This window comes from Giraffa tippelskirchi, chromosome 9, assembly GCF_054371585.1.
Source record: "Giraffa tippelskirchi isolate mGirTip1 chromosome 9, T2T-mGirTip1v1.2.pri, whole genome shotgun sequence".
NCBI lineage: Eukaryota > Metazoa > Chordata > Mammalia > Artiodactyla > Giraffidae > Giraffa > Giraffa tippelskirchi.
The window spans coordinates 36,209,856-36,237,403 of NC_137283.1; the positions used below are offsets into that span (position 1 = coordinate 36,209,856).

Below are 27,548 nucleotides of genomic sequence, written 5' to 3' on the forward strand. Positions count from 1 at the left end.
TTTAATAATTCTAAATGATCTGTCTCTAACCAGATGCTTCTTGCTGATTCTGTGGATAAATAGTCACGTGACGTGGATGTGCTGCTTCTTCCTCCCTCATTGCTGACAGGTCACGGTTGACTCTTAGACGAGAATGAGGAAGCTCCTGTCTGGACACCTTCTGTATACCAGGCAGTCATTTTTGACAATGTTGTTGCTGGGACAAACGTCAACAGTTTCCAACTAAACTGTCATGACAGATTCACAGGATTTTGAAATGCGCTTTGAGATGGTTTCTAGTGAATCATTTTATTCTTCGTAATTAGCCCCCAACTAAAATAAATAAATTTATAAAAAAAATAAAAAAAATAAAGTTAAGAGAAATAAAACAAACAAACAAACAAACAAAATCGTGAGCATGTGTCGAATTGATAAAACCTCTTTGACATAAATAACATAATCTTAGAAATAACTATGTTTACAAAGATTAAACTATTACCTACTATGCTGCTAGGTGTCCTCAAGGAATCATTTACACTTCCATATGTCCTATCTAATTCCTCCTATGGTGGAACAATCTATGACTTCAATGATACTCGATAATGAAGGGACTTTGGATCAGCAAGATGAAGTTACAAGTAACTAGGTCTTCTGTTCATGGTACTGGCTGAAAATAACAGCCAGTTCCCATGTGATGCTAATACAGATACACTAGGATAGATGTTTTCTATTGTTGCATTATTATTGGATTTTCACAGATCCATGTCAACTTCAGTCATATCTTGGGACATATGGAAGAAACACAGTATTGTACAAGACAGATGTGGACCTTGTATTCATGGAATTCATGGTTCATTAAGCTAGTAGTAACATCAACAGTTATAAAACAGTAAAGCATGGCAAGTTTTATAAAGGAAAACTGCTGGGTATCATGAGATGGTATAAGAAAAAGTATTTAAAGTATGAAGGTCAGACCTGCTGTCATGCAATTGAAAGAATGGAGCCATGGACGTGAGTTCATGTTCCCAAATAACTATACAGGCTGGTTTAGTGTCTGCTCCTCTCGCTAGTGTGCCTCTTCTTAACAACACAGTCTCCAGGGCCACTGAAATCTGACGTAAAATTTAGGAACTCAACAGATATTTGTGGTCTGACTGGCCTATTTGATATTGAGCCACACTACCCTGAAAGTGGGAATAAAATCTTCTGATGAAGAGGAGATGAAGGAAGGGGACACATTTCGGCAGAATAATTTGATAATAGTGTGAAGCTTGCTGACCACACATCGGGATCAGACTCAGGATCTTAACCTTTAGAACAAATTTTTTTCCAGCCAACTGAATTTTCTGCTTACTTGATTTACATTTTACTGTAAGCCTTATACATGTATAAGGAATCAGAAAATAATAAAATTTATATTTACTTACATTTACCGTGTTTAAAAAGCTGTGTAAGGTAGCCTGAGAAAACCTTTCAATGTACCTTAAAATACTTCTAATTTTCGACTTCTCCCTTTTAAAGGAAATGTGAACAATCATTTTGGATTTGATGCAACTCGGGGTTCTAATACTCTGAAATTAATTGTGAAGAATCCTTTTAACTTTGAATCTGGAGCTAAACTGCAGCGGCAGTACCATCTTGTAGTGCACATAATTGATGACAACCTGAAATAATGGCAAAGCCACCAAGCCCAAGCCAGGCGCCACTGTTACAGATATTTATGTGACAAGGGCCAATGTGCCACCTCCTCCAACCACCAGCTTTGAAGTAAGGAGTTATGGAATTTAATTTGGCTTTGTGTGTGGGAAATGTCCTATTGCAAATTCAACTTTCATCTAAAAAGGCTAAAAGGCTACTCAGGCAGTACCTTCATCCTTAGGCCTTTTCACCTGGGCACCACCCTATCCAGCCACCAGGCCACATTTTAGAATGTGTAACTCTGAGAATCCACTGTGTAGGGGAGAGAGAATTTGTTTCATTACAGGGGAAGCATAAGGATGCAACTGATTGCATCTAAATGATCCAAGAGTTCTGCCCACCAGAAAGACCCACTTGTCAATGAATTCTCTCAGTTAAACACCTCTCTCACTGGGCACTTTCAAACATTATTCTCTAGGGCCATGTCTTTTACAGTAATGGACACCAGTCCTGTGCCAGGCACTGTGCTCCAGGGCTTATATTCTTTGTTTCATCTAATCTTTAATTTAACCCCATGAAGTTGAACAGACCCTTCAGTAGTTTGTTGTTTCAAAAAATAGATACATAAAGCCTCTGCAGAACTCCAGAATGATTTCTGAGTCACCTAAGGATAAAGTCTGTTCAGAAGACTTTATGGTTAGTATATTTTACTGTCTTCTAGCCTTTGAAATAGAGGCATTTTTAAGAACAACATGGATGATAAATCTTTCCACCAGGATATTTGATTTTCAGGAAAACATGTTCTCTCACACTGCACAAAAGGGTTTATTCTGCATCCAGAGGGTAACAGAGGCAATAAAGAACCTCAGGTGTCATTTAGTTCAACTCCTTGACTTTACAGATGAGAAAACTGAGGTCAAAGAGGAGGGATGGTTTTATTCAAGTTTGCAGAGCAGCCATTGTGTTGAGTTCAAGTCTTTAGATGCTTAAATTGGTGCTATCTCCAGGCATGTGTCTTTCATACTATCGCCTGTGGTATTTAAAAATTCCTTGTGTCTGAGTCAATACCCTACTGTCTGTACGACCATCACTCTATACTGATCCTATTATGTATAAATAGATGCTCTCTAAAAACTGAGGCTAATGCTCCATTTTCTCTGAAATAATTTTTCCAGCAAAGAAAAGTTCTGACCATTGTGTACACAGCTATCAACACATACAAATGCACTGACTGGTACATTCCTTTCATCTTCAGTCTGATGGCTATTTTCTTCGCTGGGTTAGTTTCCTGGATATGTTTCCTGCTTTGGAGATATGGAGATGCTATACAATGCAGTCAGAAAATGGCCAAGGAAGTCTCTATGACCAAACCCATGTAGATGATTTTTCTTTCTAAGCTTCTGTGGTCAAGAGTTGAATCATCTGGGGATTGGCAATCTTACTCTAAAAGCTTCTGCCTAATTTTGCAAATTTTGAAGGACACAGAGAAAGTATTTGGGGTATAAAACTCGATGGTCCCTTTCACCATTGCTCAAACCTATACTCAGAAACAGTTGGAGAGCTTTCTGTAAAAAGCACCAATCATATAGTCTCGGTTTCTATCTCAGAGCATCTGAAATAGATTTTCCATGAGAATAGATTTTAAACAAATCAGTTTATGAGCAGACAAACCCAATGACTCCCCAGATTATTCTGATACATGAGCAGTGTTTGACAACCACTGGGAACTAGCCCAGAGGCAGGTGATAAAGCCAGGTACCCTCTCTACACTTGTTTTGAATCTATGTGAAGCTGAGCAGAGGGGTCAAAGAAATGGATAACAAATGCAGCTGCTTTCATCATCATCTGAAAATAGTTCTTCAGGGTGCAGAATGCCATGGGTTCAAAAATAGAGTTGGATATGAATTTTTATTAGATAAGTAGAGACAATTTATGATTCAGAGTGTATGTCGGGGGTAGTGATGGTTAATGAGACCTGTTTATTATTCCCTGTAGAGCATTTTTTAAAAAATGGGAGTGGGAGAAGACTGGGTAATAGTCATGTGCTGCGCAAAGTTGAAATTCTTTCTTTTTTTGCCACGTATTAGCATAATGAAGCTGATGTTTTGTCAAATTTTCTTTTTCTACAGAGAAATAAAGTATATGGCAGGTAAGATCTGGCTTGCTAGCTGTCACAAGATTATTTTGAATTGTGTGCTTCTAAAAAAAGCCATTTGTCTGATAACCATCCTTTATTTATTTACTTTTTGAATAGGAGATAGAAATCAAAAGGAAATGGTTGTTACTGGAAACAGAAATAAAAAACTAGAAGTATTAACAGTAAGTACATTTTTGTGATCCCTGCCCAGAAGAAAGAGCACTACATTGTCTCTGTAATCATGGCTCAATGGAAAGTTCTTCCATATTAACGTATGGTCAATCTACTCAGGCATCATAAAAACAAGATACAATCCTTTCAATTCATCTGTTTCTGCTGGATTTCTGCGAATTAAAAACCTGGGATTTCAGATCCAGTCTTAGAATTTGGCTTTGGTCAAAATTTGCTATACACATTTTATGTGTATTCAGCAAAAACAACTCTAGACAAATGGAAATCCAGCCTTATCCACCATTTCTTAAAAATAAGAGCTAGATTTGAAAATAGGTTATTTATGTCATAGAGCTGTGTGTGTTCTTCAACCCTGGCGTTCCTTAGCAGATGGTGAAATCTATAGCTGATCTCCTGTATGAGCTCACTCAGGCTGCCATGATAAAGTACCTCACGCTGGGTGGCTTCCACAGCAGACATTTATCTTCTCTCAGTTCTGGGGGTTAGAAGTCCAAGATGAAGGTGTTGGCAGGTTTAGTGTCTTTCAAGGTGTCTCTCCTTGGCTTGCAAATAGTGCTTTCTTCCTGTGTCTTCATTTTATTCTTCCTAATCTGTGTTGTCTGTGTCCTATTCTCCTGTTCTTATAACAACACCAATCATATTGGATTAAGCCTCATCCACGTCGCCTCATTTTTCTTTAATCACCTCTTTAAGGTCCTGCCCCCACATTCTGATGTACTAGGGGTTAGGGCTTGAACATGTGAAATTTAGGAGAATCCAACTTGGCCTGTAGCACCTCCTATCCAAGTAAGAGACTTCGCATCAATACAAAGACCTGAGTTCAGGGAGAGTGTGGTGGGCAGACTGAGTGGGATTTGGGGCTGGGAGAAGACAAGAATAGCAAGGAGTTTGGGGATCCTAGGCTGCTAGCCCTCTATATGCTAGAGAGATAAGGTAATTTAATCATCTGCTCAAAGTTCTCAATATATGTCAAAACTAATTTCATTAAGTTGACTTTATTGCTAACCTTTTGTGCTTTTTAAAAGGAAACCACAGTGTATGAGACTGCTGATCCAGGTATGGTGCTTGAGTATCTTTTGAGTGTAGCCCATTTTGTCTATTTGGATATAAAACTGTGTGAACGAATTACTTATTCATTAGGCTTTGCATAATGGGACTCTATCCTAAAGCAAATCATTCAAGGGCCAGGCAGGTAAAATAAATGACTTAAAGGGGCCTCCTAAGACAGTAAGTTCAATCATCAATAGCAACTGATACTTGGGGGACATGGTTATTACTTGACTCCATCAAAGTAGTATATCCATTTTATGCACATTGAAACAGAGGCTCAGAGAGGTTAGGGAATATGTTAAGGTTCACACAGCTTTCTCTCCTTTCAGAGAAAGGAAGGAGAAAAGTTGTTGGAGCTTTTGGAACAGAGACTGAATCTTAACTGTGGTAGAACAGAGGCAGATGGATGGAGACAGGTGGGTACTTGGCTACAAGAACAGTGGAAAGACTGTCATGTGCCCACAGTGGGTGGAGGGTTGTGTACCAGACCTCTAGGTGCAAGAATGGCAGAGTGGTCTGCAACAGACCTCTGGGTTCTTCTTCTGTTCCTTTAATTATTATCACTAAAAATAATAAAAAATTACTATATGCCAATTCTTCTTTCCACCTAAAATCTTTAAAAATGGTATTAATATTATTTAACAAACACCTATTTTAGCACTTTCAGTGTATCAGGCTTGTTCTTAAGAACTTTGTAATTATTAAGCTGCCTATTTTTTATTCTGTTAAATATACATAAAATTTTCCATTTTAACTATTTTTAAGTGTACATTTCTGTGGTATTAAGTACATTCACACTGTTGTGCAATCAGCACCACTATCCATATCCAGAATTTTTTTTTTTCATCTTTCCCAACTGAAATTCATGAGACACTGCTGCTGCTGCTGCTGCTAAGTCACTTCAGTCGTGTCTGACTCTGTGCGACCCCATAGACGGCAGCCCACCAAGCTCCGCCATTCCTGGGATTCTCCAGGCAAGAATACTGGAGTGGGTTGCCATTTCCTTCTCCAGTGCATGAAAGGGAAAAGTGAAAGTGAAGTTGCTGAGTCGGGTCCGACTCCCAGAGACCCCATGGACTGTAGCCTACCAGGCTCCTCCGTCCATGGGATTTTCCAGGCAAGAGTACTGGAGTGGGGTGCCATTGCCTTCTCTGAGACACATGAGACACTAGCTATTTTTTTATATGTCTCTGTGTATAGTTCTATGACATTTAATCACCAATATAGATTCAACTAACTATGACCATAGTCAAGATAAAGAATTGTTCCTTCACCACAAAAGTGCTCTCTTGTGCAAAAGAGGCAATGTTTAATGCATATGGAATCACATGCTGCTTCACGTTTTCCTTCTAATTCTCCTTTTGGTAACAAAGCAAAACTTGAGAAGATGAGCAACTCATCACTAGGTTGGCTATAGAGCAAAAGCTCAGTAAAGACTTTGTGGGATGAATAAATGCTTTGCGAGTTCATTGTCATTCACTTTCTCTGTTTGCAGTCCTTCTCCCCACAGTTTCTGGGAATGCGTATGAATATAACAGCAGAACAGGTGTGAGAAAGTGGAAGAAGCCCCCCCAGGCACCAGGAGAGGCCCTTGGCAAACACATACTGCCTCCCAGAGGCCCACCCTTCTGAGGAGTCTTCATTCTTAAATATTCCTATGCAAGGGCAGCATTCTCCTGTGTCTCTGAATGATTGCTTTTTTGGTATCTGTGTTTATAACCCTCTGCACTCTTCCAGTTCAGTGCTGAATGAGGGCAGCAGCGAGGGAGGGTGGTGTCAACCTTGAGTCTCTGAGTACGTTTTGCTGAAATTAGAGACTAAACTGATACATGTTCATTGTCTGACTTTGCCCAGTGGAAGATATGCTTGTTTATATGACTAGAGACTTTGTTTGGCTCACTGCTTAGCTCCAGCATATGCTTGGCACACAGTGGGGCCTCTATGAATACATGGTGAATAAATACATTTGAATACGTAAATTCAGATCTCTTGTGTATACTTCACATTACTTGTTTCTCCTATGACTATGGAAAAGAAATGGGAATTATCTTTAGAAAAGAACTTTCCTGGTTTCTGAAGTCATAAAAAATGCAGGATTTTTCTCAGCATTTTTAAAAAGCACAATTGATCTTGCTTTTAATTTTCTTTTTATAGCACTCTGGAGAATGACCATCTGAAAACTTTACTTATTAATAACTTGCCAAAGAACTGTTGGCATCCAGTCATTTGTGAGCTATGCACTTAGACAGGTCGTTCTTAGACACTAGGAACTCTCTGATGAGCCTCCTTAGTTGTAGAAGACATAATGGCAGATGAAAAGATTGAACCCAAAATAGAGTTCAAGTTGGGATAACTGTTTTAAAACAAATCTCATTGCACACCAAGAGCAAAAGAAAGTGCAAGTGTTAGTCACTCAGTGTCCAGTTTTTTGAGACCCCATGGACTGTAGCCTGCCAGGCTCCTCTGTCCATGGAATTCCCCAGGCAAGAATACTGGGATGGGTAGCCAGTCCTTTCTCCAGGGGATCTTCCTCACCTAGGGATCGAACCTGGATCTCCTGCATTGTAGATGGATTCTTCACCATCTGAGCCACCAGGGAAGCCCCCATGAGCAAAGGACTAATACATATTTGAGTCAGAGGATAATGGGTGCTTGAATGATCAGAAATATCAGCCTTCATATGTATTTATGCCCCTTTGCACGTGTGCACACATAAGATTTCTTTCCAGCACAAGAATACCTCACTTCTCAACAAGAGAGAGCACCTGAAGATAAACAGGCTCATATTTTACTCACATAGCTCAAATGGGTTGATCCTCAGGAGGTGCTGGTGTGGAAGACTACAGTGGATGTGAAGTCTGGAGCTTGGACAAGTCACATCTCCTCCTACTAATTTGCTTTTCTTCTTTTAGAAAATGTATACTGTCATTCCTGGCCCATTTCAATCTCATAGTTCTGTTGTGAGAAACAACATGAAACAGTTGAGATTCTAAATTTGGCAGCTCTTTTTGAGCTGTAAGCACTATTTAAGTATAAAATAGGAATCGTTTCATTAAGTCAAAATTGGCTGCTCAGAGAGCAGTGACTTGGAATACAGAGATGGTCATTTCATGTTTCTAAGCCAGTCTATGTTGGAATTGGTTGATAATTAGCTTCACAACTTCTGTGAAAGGAATATATTGCCTTGTTCCAGATGGCATGATAATTCTTCACCAGGGGAGAGACCAAAGATTGTCTGGGAAAATGCCATCCCCTCTCCAGCAAGGCTCTCACTGGATCAATTATGCTCAGATGGAAGTAGATATGTGAGTCTCTATCTGCCATCACCTGAGTTTTTGAAGAAAAAAAAAGAAGCATTTATAAACTTCCTTTTCAAAGTGTGGAATGGATCAGTTAGTACTTAGTCCGTCTCTGCCCAAACCAAGAAAAATTGGAACATGGTAGCTGAGTCTTTAATTTCTTCTGCTGAGCTGTTTTGGGTTTCAGACTGGTAGCTGTTGTTTGGTCACTAAGTTGTGTCCGACTCTTCGACAACCCCATGGACTGTGCCCGCCAGGCTCCTCTGTCCATGGGATTCTCCAGGCAAGAATACTGGAGTGGGTTGCTATTTCCGTCTCCTGGGGATCTTCCCGACCCAGGGATCGAACCCAGGTCTCCTGCACTGTAGGCAAATTGTTTACTACTCAGACATGGCCAAGAAAGAATGTCTGAGTTGGTGACCATAAGCAAGGGAGGAAGCTAAAGAGGGCTGCTTTGAGGAGGCACGACTCCAGAACCTGATCTCTCTATTGGATCAAGATCAACTTGCCTCCAAACTTGAGATGTTCTTTTTTCCTGCAGTTTAATAATGGTTGTATTAGTTTGCTGAAGGCTGCCATAGCAAATCGCCAATAAACAGTGGCTTGAAACAACAGAACTTGATTCTCTCACAGTTCTGGAAGCTAAAATTCTAAAATTGAAGTGCTGGTGGTGCCCTCTTCTCTCTGGAGGCTCCTCTTTTCTTGCCTCTTCCAGCTTCTAGAGGCTGCCCTGGCCTTCCTGGGTTTGTGGCTGCAGCTCTCTCCTCTCTGAGCCTGCCTTCACATTGCTTTCTCTTCTTGTTATCTGTCAAATTTCCTTCTGCCTCACTTTTTTTTTTTAATTGCAGGATAATCGCTTTACGCTCTTGTGTTGTTTCTGCTGTACAACAATGTGAACCCAGCTCTATGCATACATACATCCCTTCCCTTGTGAGCCTCCCTCCCATGCCGCCCACATCCCACCCTTCTAAGTCATCACAGAGCACTGAGCTGAACTCCCTGTGCTATATAGCAGCTTCCTACTAGCTATCTATTGTACATATGGTAGTAACATATGTTAGTGCTACTCTGTCCAGACTCACTGTTCTGAGCACATTTGTTATTGGATATAGGGCCCGGCCAGATAATCCAGGCTGATCGCCTCATCCCTAGATCCTTAACTTACTCACATCTGGAAAGACTTTTGTCAAATAAGGTCATCTTCAAAGTTTCTGAGGATTAGAACATGGACAAATGTCTTTGAGGGTTCTCATTCTACAAAAGACAATAATTTTAAGTCTTTAATACAGTGTATATAAACTGATACACTCTTTCTGGTGAACAGTATGACTATTGTACTTTAAAAAATATTTGAGTACCTACTGTATGCCAGGATTGTTTCAAAGCCTTTAATCAATAAAAATGCAGATGCCTTTAACCAGGTAGTTTTTACTGATTGGAATTTTCTTATAGATACGCTTACAAAAGATCTACAAAAAAATTTTTTTGAGATGGCAGCTGGTAGCATTGTGTGTAAGAGAAATACAAATAATATCAAAGTGTCCATTCAAAAGGGATTGTCTGGGAAAACCATGTCGTATTCAAATTCATATTACAGAGTGTATGTTGTGACTGTAAAAAGAAATAGGCCTATACTGATATGGAAGATATATAAAATGATAAAGTTGGGCAAATTACAGAATTCTTATTAACACACATATGTAAAAAATAAGCATCTGTATAGATACCTATTTTGGTGGGCTGCCATTTCCTACTCCAGGGGATCTTCCTGCTCCAGGGATCAAACCTGTGCCTCCTGCATCTCCTGCACTGGCAGGCACATTCTTTACCACTAGCACCATCTGGGAAGCCCCAAAACTTTAGGGGGCAGTGACAAATCACAGGGAACTCTGAATAGTGTTTGTTTGTTTTAGAGAAAGTCTGGTGGAAGGAAATGCAGAGGATGAAGGAAATATCTTAGTTTTATAGTTTTATGAACCACTGAATTTTCTAACCTTGTGCATGTTATTTTTATTTTTTAAATAATGTAAGTAGGTATTATCTGGTGGTGAGAACTTAGGACGTTCATTTCATTTTTTAATACTTTGTTCTGGAGTTTTATAAGAAGTCTGAGGCTTTTCTTTCCAATCAGCTTGAAACTAGGCTTGGATCTTTCTTATTGCCTGGGATATTTTCTTCCTTGATTTGTATAATTATTGTTGCTCTTCTGTCTGCCTTTTTCTACTTGTGAAATTGATTATTCTTCTGTTAGGTCTCCAGGATTTAGCAGCTAATCTCTTCTTTTCCGCTTATGATTTCTAACACACTGAATTATTGCTCTGCTCTTTCAGAGATTTTTTTTTCACTTATCTTCTGGGTCACTTGGGTCTCACCAGTGACCACTCAGTTTCAGCTAATATACTGAATTGTAAAAGCTTCAAAATCATATTTTTAGTTCCTGAAAGGGGTGTATGTATGTGTGTGTGTGTAGGGCAGATGTGCACACATGCACATTATTCATGGAACCCAAGTCACCTTATTATCTGTTTATGCTGCAGTTGTCTATTTCAGTAGAGGTATGCTCTGAATATATCTTCTTCCTTAAGGTTCCTGGTTTCCTGGGGCTCTTGGGTCCCTTGGGCTTGTCATTTTTCTCTATTTGCTTTGAGGCTGAGTTCAAGTTGCTATGGAATTTTCTGAGACCATGGTGGAGCCACTGCTCTCTCTCCCGGCTAGGCTGATGGTACTGCTGAAGCAGGTGTTCAGACCTCTCATGACAACAGGGCTTCCTTTGTTCCAGAGACAGAGGACCTTCCTTTAGACCTTGTCAATGCTTCCATAGGTCTTTGGGGGTCAGGGAGACATGGCATGTCTTTATTGGTTAATGTCTCATTCTCTCTTGTGGTGGCGGGTGGGTGGTGTCCAATGAGCTTTAGCTCCAAAAGTGAAATCTTCCCTTTCAGATCCATACAGTGAGGCTCCCCTCTGCGTGTCCTGTGGCTCTCTTCTGGTTTGAAGGGGAGAACATCTTGGCTGACTTTCAATTACTTCCTCCATGCCTTACCCACACACTACCCGTAGCTGCCCCACCCAGCCCAAGCCCAGCCTCAAGCAAGATCCCCAGCAGTTCTACAGGTGCATGAGACTATGTTAAAGGAGCAGAACTGCCCAGTTAAGGCCAGCCTAGATTGCCTAACCTTTAATCCATCCTCAGACATGAGAACTGCAACAGTCAATGAGAGTTGATCAAAGCCATTGGTTTGTTATACAGCTACAGCTTACTGATTCCAGAAAGAGGTGGGATGCTTTCATATTTTTATTTTTTAAAAAGTCAACAAATGTGTGTTGTTAAAAAAAAAAAAAACAAAGAACATATTTAACAGGTGGAAAAGAGATCTGATATAAATGCACTAAGAGGAAGTTGTAGAAACTCAGAGTTAAAAATACTGGACTTAAAAAAAATACTGAACTTATTTTGTTTGACTATAGGGGGCTACGACCAAAGTTCTGTTTCATAGCCCCTGAAACAAGAGAAGGTTTCCCTGGGGGCTCAGATGGTAAAGAATCTGCCTGCAATGTAGGGGACCCAGGTTCAATCCCTGGGTTGGGAAGATCCCCTGGAGAAGGGAATGGCTAAAGGGGCCAAAAACCTTTATTAAATAAATCACCCTTGAAACAGTCCCAGCGGAATCCTTATCTGAGAGACTAATTAAGAAGAATTTCCCCCACCGTATTTCCATTGTTGGTCCTGGGTCTGCTTAACTATCTTCCTGACAGGGAACTCACTACCTAACAGCTCTTTCTTTTGTGGCACAACAATCATTATTAGACTTATTGTGTTGCAGCAAACAAGAAATCTAGTTGACAGTGTGAAATCTAAATAATTAAAAAACAGGAGTTTTTCCCTCATTAAGAAGCCCCCTCAGATAAAATGGGCATATTTTCACCAACTGATAAAGGAGCTGCTATGGATCAGAACAGCTGCATAATAGCTTCCATTTAGCATTGTTACCTTAAATTCCATCCAGCTCCAAAATTACACTGCTTCATCTATAATAAATGATTTACTTTCAGTTGGAAAAAGCAACATGATCCCTTTTGGATTGAAATTACCTACAAATGTAATTAACAGCATCTCATTTTGTTAGCTCATCATCTTAACTCTCTATAGATGTCTTTAAATAGGAAAAATTGACATTTTTATTGTGTTCTTGATGTATTGCAAACATTGCTTACTAGTACATACAGTTATGGGGCCAGTCCAGACACTCTGTTGGACTGAAAACAAATTTAATTTGTGTTTACTGTAGTGAGAAATAGCATTAGATTTAAACAGTTCCTATTTGATGTTGCACAGTATCTTAATATTCACCAACCTGCCTGAATGTAAGTAAGGCTCAAAGGCAGAGACAATCAGCTGAGTTCTCTCTCTCACTCATCCTTTTGGAAGAAGTCAATATGAAAGTCTCTTTTCAATTTATATCAAATGATCAGTAAAATGATGCTAGTGATAAAGAAGCCGCCTGCCAATACAGGAGATATAAGAGACATGGGTTTGATACTTGAGTCGGGATGATCCCCTGGAGGAGGGCATGGTAACCCACTTCAGTGTTCTTACCCGGAAAATTCCTTGGGCAGAGGTGCCTGGCAGGCTACAGTCCACGGGGTACAAAGAGTTGGACATGACTGAGTGACTGACCACACACCCACAAACTATCTAATGTACAGTGTTTGAGAAAAGACCTCAATTGTATTGAATATTTATTATAATAACTATTACTAACCAGTAGTATTGTGATTTTTCTTAGCTTTGTGAACTTTCTAGATCCTCACACAATATACTGGATCCTCAAACTCTTCCCCACGCAATGCATTCTCTTCTTTCCAGACAGAACTGGGCTGTTTTAATCTAGTCCAAGAAATAACTTCACTATACAGTAAACCTTTTTAGCTGACTTCAGAGGTCAAAAGCTTGTGGAAACTTGGTGAAGAGGGCCAGGACAAATCCCAAAGGCCCTGTTACAGTAGTGCTCTCCTAGCTCAGGCTGTAGAGACTAAAGAAACCCATGGGCTGATGGCACAAACAATTAATTGGATAAAAGCCAAAGTCAGCAAGCAAGAAGTGTAAGCTTGACGACTTAGGGGTTAAAATCATCCATTACTTATGGCTAGCTCTTCTCTGTTGTGTTCTAGCATTAAGCAATATGCTTGGCACAGTGGGTATTTAATAAGTGCATGTGGAATAAACAGAGGGAGGTGAGATTTCTTATCAGAAAACAAAAGAATTTTTCAGTCTGGGTCAATTGATAGTTAACTACAAAGCAGGCAGTTTCCATTTTGGGGTTTTCTTCCACATCCAGTGTATTTTGGGGTATCACCATGATTTGCAATTATAGGCCTTACCTATCGCCCCTATTACTAATATGCCTCACATATTTGGCAAATATACTGCTGTTCTGCAGATGGACCATGGCAGACATCGCTAATGGATTGCAGCACTGCATTTTTGTTGAGCATGGATGCACTCCATGACAGACACGGAGATGTGCCATCTAGATTCCCTTTCAAGGAAGGATCTGCCATCCAGCTGCAGGGAGTCTGGTCAGCAGACACTCCAGCTGTTAGCATTTTTGAGGTTAGCTTCAGCTGCAGAGTATCCCCTGCTTGGAAGTCTAGTTCTTCCCAGAACAGCTTTCACCTAGCGACTGAGCCATATGAGTGGATAGGGGAGGGAAGGCAGTGTGGTCATAAAGGCCTAGCCATTCCAGTGCTCTGTTGGTCAACTCTGATGGAAAATGCCAGCTCCAGAGCACTGCTCATCTCCAACTGGAAGTTGGCTGAGGCTTTCTCAGGCTTGCTTTGTGCTTTATTTTCTTCCTCTGCCTAATCCTGCTTCTTTCCCTTCTCCTCACAGATGTCAATCCCTAATAAACATCTCATACTCCAGACTCTCAAGGTTTCAGAGTCTGTTTCCAGAAACCCCAACCTGGCAGTCACCATCACTAGATTAGAGCTGGCATGTGGAATTAAGTCCATTTTCCATGTCTGTCCTTCCTAAGGCCAGGGTTCACTGGTGATACAATCAAGATACTCAGAACATTCCAATAATTCCTTAAAAACAGGCAAGTTCAAATCCTTCTTTGGCCTCAGGATATGGAGGATACAGCTAGTTATTGCTGATCTGATTCATTTCAGCAAAAACTCATGCCTTCCTTCAAAGCATTCAAATAACATCCTTCCTTGTCTGAGACAGGGTTTCTCAACTGTGGCACTATTAATGTTAGGGGCTGGGTAATTCTTTGTTGTAGGGGCCTTTCCTGTGCTTGTAAGATGTTTAGCAGCATCCTTGGCTTCACTCACTAAATGCCACCAATAGCCACCTCCCACCAGTTGTGACAGATGAAGGTGTCATCAGACATTTCCAAATGGCTCCCAGGGAACACAGTCTACCTGGTTGAGAACCACTGGTCTCAGAGTTCTACCTTAGGAAGCAGCCTCCAGATAAGGGACATGAAACCCTTGTTGTTGTTCAGTCACTCAGTCGTGTCCAACTCTTTGTGACTCCATGGACTGCAGCACGCCGGGCTTCCCTGTCCTCCACCATCTCCCGGGGTTTGCTCAAGTTCATGTCCATTGAGCCGGTGATGCTCTCTAATCATCTCATCTTTTGCTGCACATTTCAAATGACTCCTTCTCTGTGGGCCTTGATTGCCAACCTGAGTTCTTTCCTCAGGAGAGAGGGGGCAACGGCTCTTTGACTAAGTCATCACCAAGCCAGAAGAAAGATGGGTGACTCCCCTGTTTTCTAGTTAACAGGTTGAGTTTCAGACAAGCCTGCTGTGCCAAATCTCAGACCCAGCCTCTGACTCCCTCACTCTGTTCCTTGAATAGCTTCTCACTCCAGGTAACCTGTAGGTGGGTATCAGTTTGTTTATACACTGAGGGAGGCTGCATTCCTAAGGCCCTTTGATATCGTTGGTTTTGTGTCTCTTGGGTTAATTTGAGCATGAGAAGGGCAAAATCATTTACTTAAAAACTAAAAATACGGGTTTCATGGGAACCTCCAGAAGTTATTAGTACCTAAATATTGTTGAAACATTTGAGATCATAGGTGAATGTATGTATATGTGCATAAACTTATTTAAGTTTTCATTTTTTCACTCTTACCCAAATACTAAATAGCCATTGAAGAAAATTAAAAATTATAGATCAACCAAGAGTAGAGAAAAGAAACATCACTTGTAATTTTACTACTAGTAATAATTGTAATTAAGATTTTGAAAAGTAATCTTCCAGATCCATCTTATAAATAGATAAAATATGAATTTCATAATGAAAATAGGATATTGTGATATCATGTAACTCTCTTTGTTCTGCTTATAAATAAAGGCTGAGCCAATATTTTCTGCATCTCCACTCTTTCTTTTCTCTTTTCTTGGTGATTACTGTCCTTTCATTTACAATGAAAACTTCCGAGGGAGGGAGATTTTTCTTAGGAGGACACTAATCCTGCCCATGAGTTCCCTACTTCTGCCTCCCCTGACCCTCCAGTTGAACCTGGGGATGGAGTGCTAACTCTGACTCACTTCACAGCTTTGCCTGGAGAAATTGAAGGCTGAATCTTGAAGGAAATCTCCACTGATAATATAACAGCTGTTCAGAGGACTTCAAAATACCATCTCCAGCAGTTAGTGCCTTGCACGTTAATGCCGCTTACATAATACCTATCCATCTATAGGATTTACAAGGGAATAGAAAGAAAACTTCTCTCACAAAATCAAACTTTGTCTTTTAAGGTCAAGTTTTAGAGAAAAATGCTTTGGGCTCACCTTGTGGAGCATATATGTACCCAGTGGGGAAGATTGGCCTGAGTGATGCCTACAGTTTCCAGGAGGTTCTGGGGCTGTACAGCTCCACATTAGGGCTGGCAGTGGCTTCCTATTAATTAGTGCTGTGACCTTGGGGTCAATCCCTTCCTCTCTCTGGGCTTCCCTTTCTTCTTCTGTACAATTATTCCTTAAATTTTTTTTTTTTTTTGTAATATCAAATACTTACTTGGCTTACTTTGAGTCAAGCATAGTCTGGTGCTGTGGATAGAGCAGTAAGGCTGTTATGGTTCTGTGCCCTCAGGGAGTTTACTGCTTACAGCTGAGCTGTCTATGATGACTGCCACGAGACACACATTGCTACTGAAGTTGAGATGTGGCCGGTTCAAACTGGGTTGTGCTGTAGCTATAAAAAAAACACGAGATTTTGAAGACTTATCATGAAAAAAATCTGAAGTGTACCTTCAGCAATTTTTTTTTTTATATTGATAACATGTTGAAATGGTAACATTTTGGATGTAGGGTTAAATTAAATATATTAGTACAATTAATTTTATCTGCTTTTCACTTTTTAAAAATATGCTGCAAGAACTTTTAAAATGACATCTATGACTTCCATCATTTTGGAGATTTCCTTCAGGATTCAGCATGTTACTGCACCCCTAAATTTTAATGTTCTCTGTTAAGTAACATGCTTAATCTTCCCATAAAGGTTGGTCTAACTCCAGAGGCCCCTGCTGTTTATATGTGTGTGTGATCAGTTGCTTTAGTCATGTCCAACTCTTTGTGACCCTATGGACTGGACTGTAGCCCACCGAGCTCCTTTGTCCATGGGATTCTCCAGGTAAGAATACTGGAGTGGATTGCTATTTCCTCCTCTAGGGGATCTTCCCAACCCAGGGATTGAACTGGCATCTCTTACATCTCCTGCATTGGCAGGCAGCTTTGTACCACTAGTGTCACCTGGGAAGTCCATACACAAATTGAGAAACAGCAGGCCAATAACAAGTTTGTTTTTTTTTTTTTCATTTTAAGAGGCCTTTTAAAACTGACATTCATCAAATGTTTAACATGTGCCAGTCACTGGTATCCACTGAGCATGAGCAAAGAAGCTATAACCAGACTTCCTGGGTTTAAATCTAAGCTCTGCCATGTGACCCGTGTCTCAATCTTCCCATCTGTGAAATAGGAATGACAACAATAGCTCCTTCCTCAGGGTTGTGGTGAGGATTAAGAGACCTTATTCTTGCAATGGTGGTTGTTAAATAAAAAACATCTTATTTAATTCTCACCATGACTCTATTCTGCCCATTTTCTCCGTGAGTTAAGCTTGTTGCCTAGGGTGGAGTATGGCAACATGGAAACCAAGTGTCAGGGCCAGAATTCAAATCATGATCTTAATAACTCCAGTGCCCGTGTTGCTTCTTGGATTGAATCCATGTTTCCTGTCTTCTCAGAGGCTGACTTCCACTATGCTTCATCAGAATGTTTACAAATAATTGCAAAGTGCCCCTTCCTATCCTCCCTCCTTTTGCCCACGTTCAGCCCTTTCTCCTCCCTACAAAAATGGTGGATGATGCTTTAGCAAATAGTAGTATCCTAGTCAAAGTCAGCCAAACTTTAAATGTTATGTTTCTTCTTTCCTCATCTTTTTCCTGAATCGCCACCTGAGTATAACTATTATGTGGGAAAGACTCATGTGAAGCAAACTATGGACAAATTGAGTGATGGAAAGACCTGGAATCTGAGTGGTGGTGGCTCAGCTCAAGTCATTGCTAAGCTATAGCAGAGACCAGAAAAAAAAGATAATTAAGACTATTAAAAAAAAAAACTGAAGATCTCATTCTAAAGCTTGTTATAACTTTAATCCTCTCCCCAGAAAATGAGGCAGCTTGTATGGAGAATGGCAAGAACAGACTTTCATTTATTTGCACAATTTAATTGTCTACTGCAGAGCTTTGCACACCTTTCTTATAAAGCAGGGATCTCCAACCTCTAGGATCTAATGTCTGATGATCTGAGGTATAGGTGATTTAATAATAATAGAAATAAGTGTGCACAATCAATGTTTCGTGCTTGAATAATCCTGAAACCATCCCCCCCCCCCCCCGCCACCCTGGTCTGTGGAAAAACCATCTATCACAAAACTGTTCCCTGGTGCCTAAAAGGTTGGGAATCAGTACCGTAAGGGCCAGAGAGGGAGGTATCTTAAGCTTTGCGGGCCATTGCAGTCTTTGGCACAACTGTTCAACTCTGCCCTTGTGGTTCAAAAGCAGTTATAGAGGATAAGAAACAAGTGGCTATGGCTATACTCTAAAATTTTGTGAATGCTGAAATTTGAATTTCATATAATTTTCACTTGTCTTCTTTTAATTTTTTTCAATCACTTAACATGTGAAAACATATGTAGCTCATGGACTGGATTTGGCAAACTGGCCACAGTTTGGCAGCCCCTAGTTTACTCTGTACCAGGAGCAAGGTGCACAAGTAGACCTGCTTTTACTCTGTCAGAGTTTACATGAAATTTCTGAGTTCTCTCAATGTGGGTTCCTTGGAACACACTTTCATATTTTACCAAAAATATTATCTATGCTCAAGAATGTTTGGGACAGATTGAATTCAAGTAGAGTTTCTTTACTATAGGACTTCTCAGAGACTTTAATTTGCTCATGTACACTGTAAATTTCCAAGAGGGGGCATATGACAAGGGAAACTTGCCAAGCTGGACTTACTTGACTGCAGAATCGTTTTACACAATGGAACACTGTTCACAAGTGGTGTTTCATGGAACACCACTTCTCTTTCTAAATAAGAAAATGAAGTCATTTGCCAAGGTCTCCCAGGTGCTGGTCTGAAAGATTTGTCTGAAGCCGAGGTCTGCCTTCTTCTAGGGTCACCCTCTCTCTCCCAGAGGCCAGGCAGTGTTTTAGAAATACATTCACTCTTTTGATACAAAGATGGAAATAATCCAGAGAAAAGTCCATTTAGTTATTTCCTAAAGCACATGATGCTACTTGTCATTTGGCTGTGCAAACCCTGGGTTGATTGCTTTGTTGTGTCTGTGACTCTCAGTCCTCTCAAACTCAACCCACCATCAGCTGCTGGATTCATTTCCAATTTCACTCTTCTTACTTGTATAATTCCTGCTTTAATAATTAACTGCAAAGCCCATCTGACCCTAAGCTCCTTGGGGCTGGTGCTCCCAGTGCCCCAGAGGAGATGGGGAAAAGCTCCTACACTTTACAGCAAGGTGTGAGTTGTTTAAAAGCAAACATGAACACTAGGATTTAGTGGGACCAGTTTCGATTAGAATCAGAGAGCCTTTCAAGAAACTCATGTAATATGAATGATTCTTGAGCCCGCAGGTGCTAAAAGACTTAAGAGGAGAGTTGTATCTTATGTGGGAGTTAGGGTTTAAAGTTGGCACAAAAGGCAGAAACTGTGTAGGTCAAAATCACCCCTTGAAAATCCTTTAAATCATCAATAAAGAGTCAAAAAACCATGACTCTGTGTGTACTCAGTAGTATCTCAGTCCAAAAAGCTACAAAGCAATTTTCCCCCTTCTCGTGTTTAGCCACAGATGAAGCAGTTGGCTGGCATTTAAAGGCTTTGCTGGACAGAAACAATCTCGTCGTCTTTGGCGGTTGAATTTCCCTGAGAGATCTGCACCTCTGATGTGGCCTGTTTGCCCTGAAATTTCTTATCATAAATGACTTCAGATAAATCACACTGGGAAAATGTGGTTTTATTTTTCATCTGTCCTCCTTGGAGGGTCCCAGATTTCTTTTGAGTTTAAGTCCATTTATCTCTGTCATAGTGTCCTTGGCATTATTGTGATTCTGTCCTCTCAAAGACTCTGGCTGGATGCTTTACCTACTCCCAAAAAAAGATCCTGAAAAGGACATGGGTTAAATGTAATGGGCATGAGTTTGAGCAAACTCTGGGAGATAGTGAAGGACAGGGAAGCCTGGCGTGCTGCAGTTCATGGGGTTGCAAAGAGTCGGACACAACTGAGCGACGAAACCACAACAAGGAGATATTATCCTGGATTGTCTGGGTTGGCCCAATGTAATCACGTGTTCTTATGAGTGGAGGAAAGAGAGAGGCAGAAGAGGGAGAGCCAGGGAGAGCCAGAGAGAGGGCAGTGGGAGGCAGCCGGGGGTGGGCTCAGACTGACGTTTCTGGCTTTGAAGATCGAGAAAGGAGATGCTGGCTGAGGGACGGAATAGCCTGTAGAAGCAGAAAAAGGCAATAAAATGCATTCTTCTTGGGAGCTTCAAGAAGAGATACAGACTAGTGAGACCCATTTCAGATGTGTGACCTCCAGAACTGTAAGGTAATAAATTTGTGTGGTAGAAGCCACTAAGTTTGCAGTAATTTGTTACAATAGCAACAGGAACTTAATGTGCTGTCTCGGGAGAGGATGAACACTCTGTAAGGTGGAACCTGGGATCCTCCTTAAGTTCTTAATAGTCATAGAATCTTGGGTAAATTACTTCACCCATTAGGGCACTTTCAGTGATTGGAACTTTCTGTAATGATGAAAATATTCTAGATCTGTGCTGTTCAGTGTGGTGGCCACTAGCCCCGTGTTGTCTTTTGGGCCAGTGCAACTGAGGAAGAGAGTTTTTATTTTAAATTTAGATTTAAATTCAAATAGTCTAGCGAGCAGCATCATTTCAGAGCCTTGATTTTCACTTATAAAGAGGAAGTAATAACAGGACATAACTCATAGGGCTGCTATTTGTTAATGCATGTTCAGTTCAGTTCAGTTCAGTTGCTCAGTTGTGTCCGACTCTTTGCGACCCTATGAACCGCAGCACGCCAGGCCTCCCTGTCCATCACTAGCTCCCTAAGTCCACCCAAACTCATGTCCATCGAGTCGGTGATGCCATCCAGCCATCTCATCCTCTGTCCTCCCCTTCTCCTCCTGCCCTCAACCTTTCCCAGCATCAGGGTCTTTTCCAATGAGTCAGCTCTTCGCATCAGGTGGCCAAAGGATTGGAGTTTCAGCTTCAACATCAATCCTTCCAATGAACACCTAGGACCGATCTCCTTTAGGATGGACTGGTTGGATCTCCTTGCAGCCCAAGGGACTTTCAAGAGTCTTCTCCAACACCACAGTTCAAAAGCATCAATTCTTCGGCGCTCAGCTTTCTTTATAGTCCAACTCTCACATCCATACATGACTACTGTTAGGTAATATAAAATAATGAATGGGCTACTTTAAGTAAGAACGAAAGTATTTTGTATCCAGGTATGTGAGGATGTCTCATTTTTTGTAGGATTGGAGTTTTGTCTCACCTCTTTGAAAAACAGAGCAATTTGGCATAATCTTCCATGACTTTTCTCTTTGGCAGGTTAAATAAATTTGTTACTCTATCGATGTTTTTCATATGCCTGTTTCTAACCTTGGGTTTCCCTGGTGGCTCAGTGGTAAAAGAATCTGCCTGCCAGTGCAGGAGACATGGGTTTGATCCCTGGGTTGGGAAGACCTCCTGGAGAAGGGAATGGCTACCCACTCCAGTATTCTTGCCTGGATAATCTCATGGAGAGAGGAACCTGTACAGTTATAGTCCATGGGGTTTCAAGAGCCAGATACGACTCAGTGACTGAACAACGAATCTATCAATATTTTTTTGTATGCCTATTTTTAACCTTTTAAGTCACATGAACTTCTTTCCTAACCATGTGCAACATTTCCAAATTTCTCTAAAGCAGAATCAAGATCTATCCAAGTTAATCGTCATGTTTGGCTGCCAGTCACAGGAGGCAGGGCACCCATGGCTTGGGTACCAACTCTGGCTCCACGAGGTTCTCAGTCTTCCAGGCTCCTGGCCTTGTTCTGCTTCATCATCTCCCGCACCTCATCCTCCTTCCCTTCCTGGGTACTTGCTGCATTTCAGAGGGTATGAACATCAGCAGCTCTAATCTGATTTTGCCTCCCTATTTTCTGTAGATATTCTAGAATGAAGATCTTCTTGATAACACATTGCTGGCTCCTAGGGCCATGGTTTTCGCTGAAAATTCAGGTGTTCCATCCTTATTTCTCATCATATGTTTGAATTTTAAGTTTTAATAGAAGAGACTAGGAAGAGAGGTACAAACTCTGGGGCTAGGACTGGACTTGACCTTGTCCTGATAAAAATATAAGTTGAGAGAGAGTAGTAAGTAGTAATTGCTCTGTCTCTGTCTCTCTCCACACAAACATGCACACATTCTGATCTAACTCTTCTCCTGTATTGGTAGTTCCTTCAACTTGTTCAATATTTATTATGTTTCTTTATTGGATGTTACTTGTAATTGTCTGGATATTTCCCTTCATGTAGACACTTCAGAAACATTAATCTTCACATTTAACAAGATCAATAGCCTCAGTGTTTGGGGATTTGAAATGAAACATGACTCTATTGCTCATGCTGAAAAAAGGACTCACCTTCAAGAAAAGGTAGAATTTAATTACATTTGGCTGAGCTTGTGTTGGAGGATTGTAGGAAATATTTCGGAAATTAGATTTTGCTGATTTTCTGGGGAAAGAATGCGCATTCTCTAGAGCCATGTGTCACAGGCAAGAAGTGATGGTTTTTGAAATGAAGACAAGCAGAGCCATTCATCCTAGGCAAATCACAAACTATCAGGCAGCTCCCTGCGTTCAATTAGATTTGTCACAAGTTTGTTCTAGTAAGAGAAGAATTTGTTATCCCCTGAAAGCCCTCCAGATTCTCTGGGTTTGTAGAGTGCTGAGTGTTCCTGAACTTTTAGGCTGAGAGGTTAGTTAGCAGCTTGGTGTCCCATGATAGAATCACACCTCCTCTGTGCTGGGCATTGTTTCTGCTCAGGGGATGTGCAGAGAGCTGGAAGCAGAGGTTGCCCATAGTCAGTGCCCAAACAGTGCTGCTTTAGGGATGCCCAGCTCCCTTGCTTTTAGCAGGATAGACTCCAAGGTGTATTCTACCCTCCAGGGCTTCCTAAGGGATCAGGCTGAGGCTGCACCTTTGCCCGATACTGCAGCCTAATTAGCCTTTTCTCTTTCCTCTCTTGCTTTCCCTGTTCCCTCCTCCAGCGCTCCTGGGAGCGCTTAGTACATCACTTGCATATGAATCCTTGTCTCAGGGTTTGCTTCTGGGGAATTTGACCTATGACAACCCGTGATCTCTGGCATCATCACATTGTTGAATTATGCTGTCATATGCGACAGAAAATTCTTAAGGCAAGGGAATCCCAAGGGCCAGATACCCTACTTGAGGCTGGGAGAGGAGAAAATTCAGGGTGACCCTTTAACACTGCATCTTCCAAGCAAACAGTTAGTGAGAGGCTGCTTATTTCAACCCTGAGTCAGAAGGAGGTTGTGACATCTTGCCTTTGCCATAGGGCCACTGCATAATCAGAGATGGAGAAGTGACCTCTCAAAGGCAGAGAGGGACTGAGCTAGGAGCTTCACGGGCTTCTGGGGATCTCCAGAGAGCTCAGATTTACCCCACAATCGGGAATAACCCCATAACACCACAGTTCTTTCAATGAATGGAACCAGCCCTTCTCAGAAGAGGCCTATTTCCCTTTGGTGAGGAGTAGCTTCAAAATAATGAGAAGGACTTCCTTGGTGGTCCAGTGATTAAGACTCTGTGCCCCTAATTTAGGGGGCCTGGGTTTGATCTCTGGTCAGGGAATTAGATCCCACGTGCCACAACAAAAAGATCTAGCATGCTGCAACTAAGACCCAGCACAGCCAAATAAATAAATAAGTAAATAGTAATAATAATACCAATAATAATAATGATGATCGTACTCTGGGCCTGTAATGCTTACTGTGCATACCTGAGTGCTGTCTGAAGGGCTTATATTCTATGCCAAAGAGCTTTTTACTTTTGAGTTGTTGAAGGAGGTCACAGGCAGGAATAGAGAGATAGAGGAAAAACAAACAAACAAACGAAAAACACTAAATCTTACTTCTCAACACAACAACTTTAACTAGGAGATAAATTGGAATTGAAGGTATCACTGGTAACTGGCTGCCTGGAAGTTATCCCTGCTTTTAGTTCTTTATCCAACTTGTTCCAAGGTCTTTTCTGTTCCATAAATAGTCACGTTTTCCAGGATTTAGTCCCTGGCTGTGAGAGGCAGAACAATGCTCTCCAAAAATATCCACGGCCTAATCCTCAGAGCCTGGAATATATTACCTTAATGGCAAAAGGGTCTTTGCAGATGTGATTATGTTACTGTTCTGGAGATGGAGGGATTTTCCTGGATTATTTGAGCAGGACTGATGAAATCACAAGGGTCCTTATGAGTGAAAGAGGGAGGCAAGAAGGTCAGAGTCAGAGAACAAACTATAATGAGTGAAAAAAAGAGGGAAGTCAGGCCAGTGCTGGGGAGCAGCCATGAGCTAAGGGATTGGGCAGTTGTAGAAGCAAGAAAAGGCAAGGGGCAGACAGATTTTCACCTAGAGCAGCGGTCTCCAACCTCTGGGATCTAATGCCTGATGATGAGAGGTGGAGCTGATGTAATAATAATACAAATAAGTGCACAATAAATGCAATGTGCTTGTATCATCCTGAAACCAGATCCCTACCCCCCAACCCATTCCGTGGAACAACTGTCTTCCACGAAACTGGTCTCTGGTGCCAAAAAGTTTGGGGACCGCTGCCCTAAAATTTCTAAAAACAACGCATCTCTGCCCACACTTTGATTTTAACCTTGTCAGGCCTGTTTTGGACTTCTGACCTCAAAAACCAACGGTTACAATACATTCATGTTGCTTTAAGCCACCATGACTGTGGTCCTTTGTTATAGTGGCAATAAAAAACCCATAAACTGGCTCCTGCTGTTCCTTTTCAGAGCATGCTCACCCACTGAAAGCCTCCTGACTTCAGTTTCTACCTGTATACCAAAGACTTCCAAACCTTCATGTCCTTTTATGGTTGGGGCATAGCTCCACCCAGACTCCAGGGACCTCCAACGTCCCCGGTGCTCTCCATGACATGACTGGTTGGCCAGATTGATTTGATGAAACCACATTTCTAACAATGTGTGTTGCATGAGACACTTTCAGTGGCTTTTGAGGATTTAGGGGGCTTATTTTGGGGAAGGACAGCTTATTTGTGTTTTTAAATTTCACGTGAATTCCAAGCTGTGAATGTCATAGAGCTTCACGAATGCATGTGTGTGTGCTTCTTGACAAGTTTGTTTTCAGTGAACTGGTGGCTTCTATAAAATATACTGCTCCCACTAGAAATCTGGGTATTTTCCTCCACTCTTTGCTTTCAGCCACCTTCCATATTTAGTGTCCAACTTCTATTAATAACAATACTACCTTGTGCATACCCCTTGCATCTATCTCTTCTCTCTTCTCCATCACTTAACCCTCTCCAGGGGAGGCCCTAATAATTGCTCACTGACCTCCGAGCAGTGGTCTTCTCTCTGACCTCCCAGTCAGTCCCCTCTCAGGAATACACTCAGGAAGGAATTGCCCTTCCACCTCCTTCCTTCCTGCCCCATCAGGTTCTGTATGTGTTTCCATTTCCTCTACTTGTAAGCTTCTTGCCTCCTTGCCTGTGTTCATGCCCTTGCCTCTGACTTCCTTTCTACTCCTATTTATCCTTCAAGACAATGAGTTTGGCTCCTCCAAGAAGCTGATGTGAATAGAGAGTTAAATATTCAAGAATTTTTTTTTGTAAGGAGAAATGTCCAAATGAAAAGAAATTGGGAGAAGTTGGAAAAAATTGGGAGAGATGTCTGACCACAAAGCAAAGAGACAGGGAGAGAAGGCTGAATGGAAGCAACTGAACCGCCACCTTGTCTAAGAAAGACTCAGCGGCCATGGGGAGTCAAAGGCCTGTGGAGTGTGGCCTTGGTCTCTGTGCTGGGATTGGTTTCAGAGCATCAGCAGCTGCAGCTACCCTCCCTCTAGCGGAGGTCTGTCTGCAAGGGACGTTTGCAGGACCACCACTGAGATCAAGCTTGTGTAGTCTCTTTCTTTCCCAGCCAATTTCTTTCTGTTGCTCTCTTAGCCTTAGGCAATCGCCTGAGGCTATAACACCATTCCCACTGTATTGTAATCCCTACTTACTTGTCTTCTCTACTAGATAGGAAGAACTTTTCAAACAAGGACTTTATCTCGGTTATCTTATTCCTAGCTGTACCACAGGTAGTCAGGACTTGTGAAAAAGCTTTACAGAGAGACATGTTGCTGAACCAGGTTCATTTTGCCTGATGCTCACCAAGCCAAATGGTGAGATGCTAATGTTTGTGGCAGAGATACTTTTTGTAAAGCGACCATGGGTAGAGACCATAGAATAAATCTCCACCCCCATCCCACTGGAAGGCAAGGAGCTGGGAGGAGGACGTTATTTATAGGATGAGGAATGAAGCAGCAGGGTGGGATCTGAGGTATGGCATGGGAAAAGTGATTGGGAAACAATCCAGGAATCCTCATTCTACCACAGGCCTCTGCACAGGCAATTAGAGGCACTTAGAACGATAGGATGGTGAAGTTTTCAGCCCTCTGATGCCAAAAGGTCACACACGTAGTGAGCACTGCCACATGCCCAGTTGGAGGGTCAGTGGTCCTATCCATTCTTAACCAGCTCAACTGAAATTAGACATAGCTGACTCTAAGTTTCTGGAAAATAACTCAGGCAAATACTGTTAAGGCTATGTGCTATTTGGAGGGCATGCAATGACCTTGATTAGTGAAGGCAGGTAAAACGGAATGAGTAACCATTATTCAGAGTTAGAAGGCATGCAGACATCGTACCCATTTCACAGATAAAGAAACCGAGGTTTGGTGGGATGGGTGACTATGCCAGGGTTAGAGTGGGGTGCACTGGGGATCTGAACGTAGGTTGCCTCATTTTACCTCCAGCAAAGAATGTAAGGGTGACCGGGAGGCATCACCAGCTTTTCTTTACCAGATCATTCTGCTCTGGGATCTTGAAAAAGGCCTCCCGACAAGGAATTATATTGGCTCAAAAATGAAATAGACTTGGGTTTTTTCTAGATATTCTGAACTTCTAATGAAATAAAAAACACAACAAATTTCAAATTTCTATTGTTTGCTTCTTTAAGTGTATTAGAATCCTATTCTTCATTCAAGGTTGGAGCGGATGCTCTCGGTACCTGCCCTCCTTCCCCTGCCCCCCATTATTTCTCAGCAGTCATCTCTACACACAGAACAATCCTGACTGTTTTGAGTGTCTGGAGTCTCTGCCTGAGGGTTTTTTCCTGTCCTGAACAAGCCAACAGAACCATCAAGCTAATGTCTCAAGAGGGATTCTCAATCAGTGCTGGACAGGAAGCCTGTGGGGGACACTCCAGCTTCTTCACCCCGCAGCTGGGATGACCGAAGCACCTGTGACGCAGTCTCCCATGGCCCCCTAGCAGCACTGAGTTCCACTCTCCATAGTAATACCTGCTTGATAACACACCCCTCATCTGCTATCTTCCATTCCC

The 27,548-nt window shown here is 41.5% G+C and overlaps 2 long non-coding RNA genes across 6 annotated transcripts in view; one reads left to right on the plus strand and one right to left on the minus strand.

The window, feature by feature from the left end:
* Positions 1 to 27,548, minus strand: part of LOC145519795 (uncharacterized) — a 66,556-nt gene that overhangs the window by 18,711 nt on the left and 20,297 nt on the right. Inside the window, exons 4-6 of one of the 2 annotated variants that reach the window (XR_014063922.1) lie at positions 16,330 to 16,506; positions 9,465 to 9,549; positions 7,793 to 7,951 (exon numbers count right to left, since the gene is read on the minus strand). This is a non-coding gene — a long non-coding RNA (uncharacterized LOC145519795). The remainder of the gene's footprint in view (positions 1 to 7,792; positions 7,952 to 9,464; positions 9,550 to 16,329; positions 16,507 to 27,548) is intronic. The other variant, XR_014063921.1, reaches the window with a different exon arrangement.
* LOC145519796 (uncharacterized) overlaps positions 1 to 27,548 on the plus strand; it is a 53,733-nt gene that overhangs the window by 18,448 nt on the left and 7,737 nt on the right. For 2 of the 4 annotated variants that reach the window (XR_014063925.1, XR_014063926.1), the window contains exons 4-6: positions 3,747 to 3,766; positions 3,872 to 5,412; positions 6,492 to 6,975. This is a non-coding gene — a long non-coding RNA (uncharacterized LOC145519796). Of the gene's footprint in view, positions 1 to 1,500; positions 1,747 to 3,746; positions 3,767 to 3,871; positions 5,413 to 6,491; positions 6,976 to 27,548 lie in introns of those variants that run through there. The other 2 variants (XR_014063923.1, XR_014063924.1) reach the window with 2 other exon arrangements.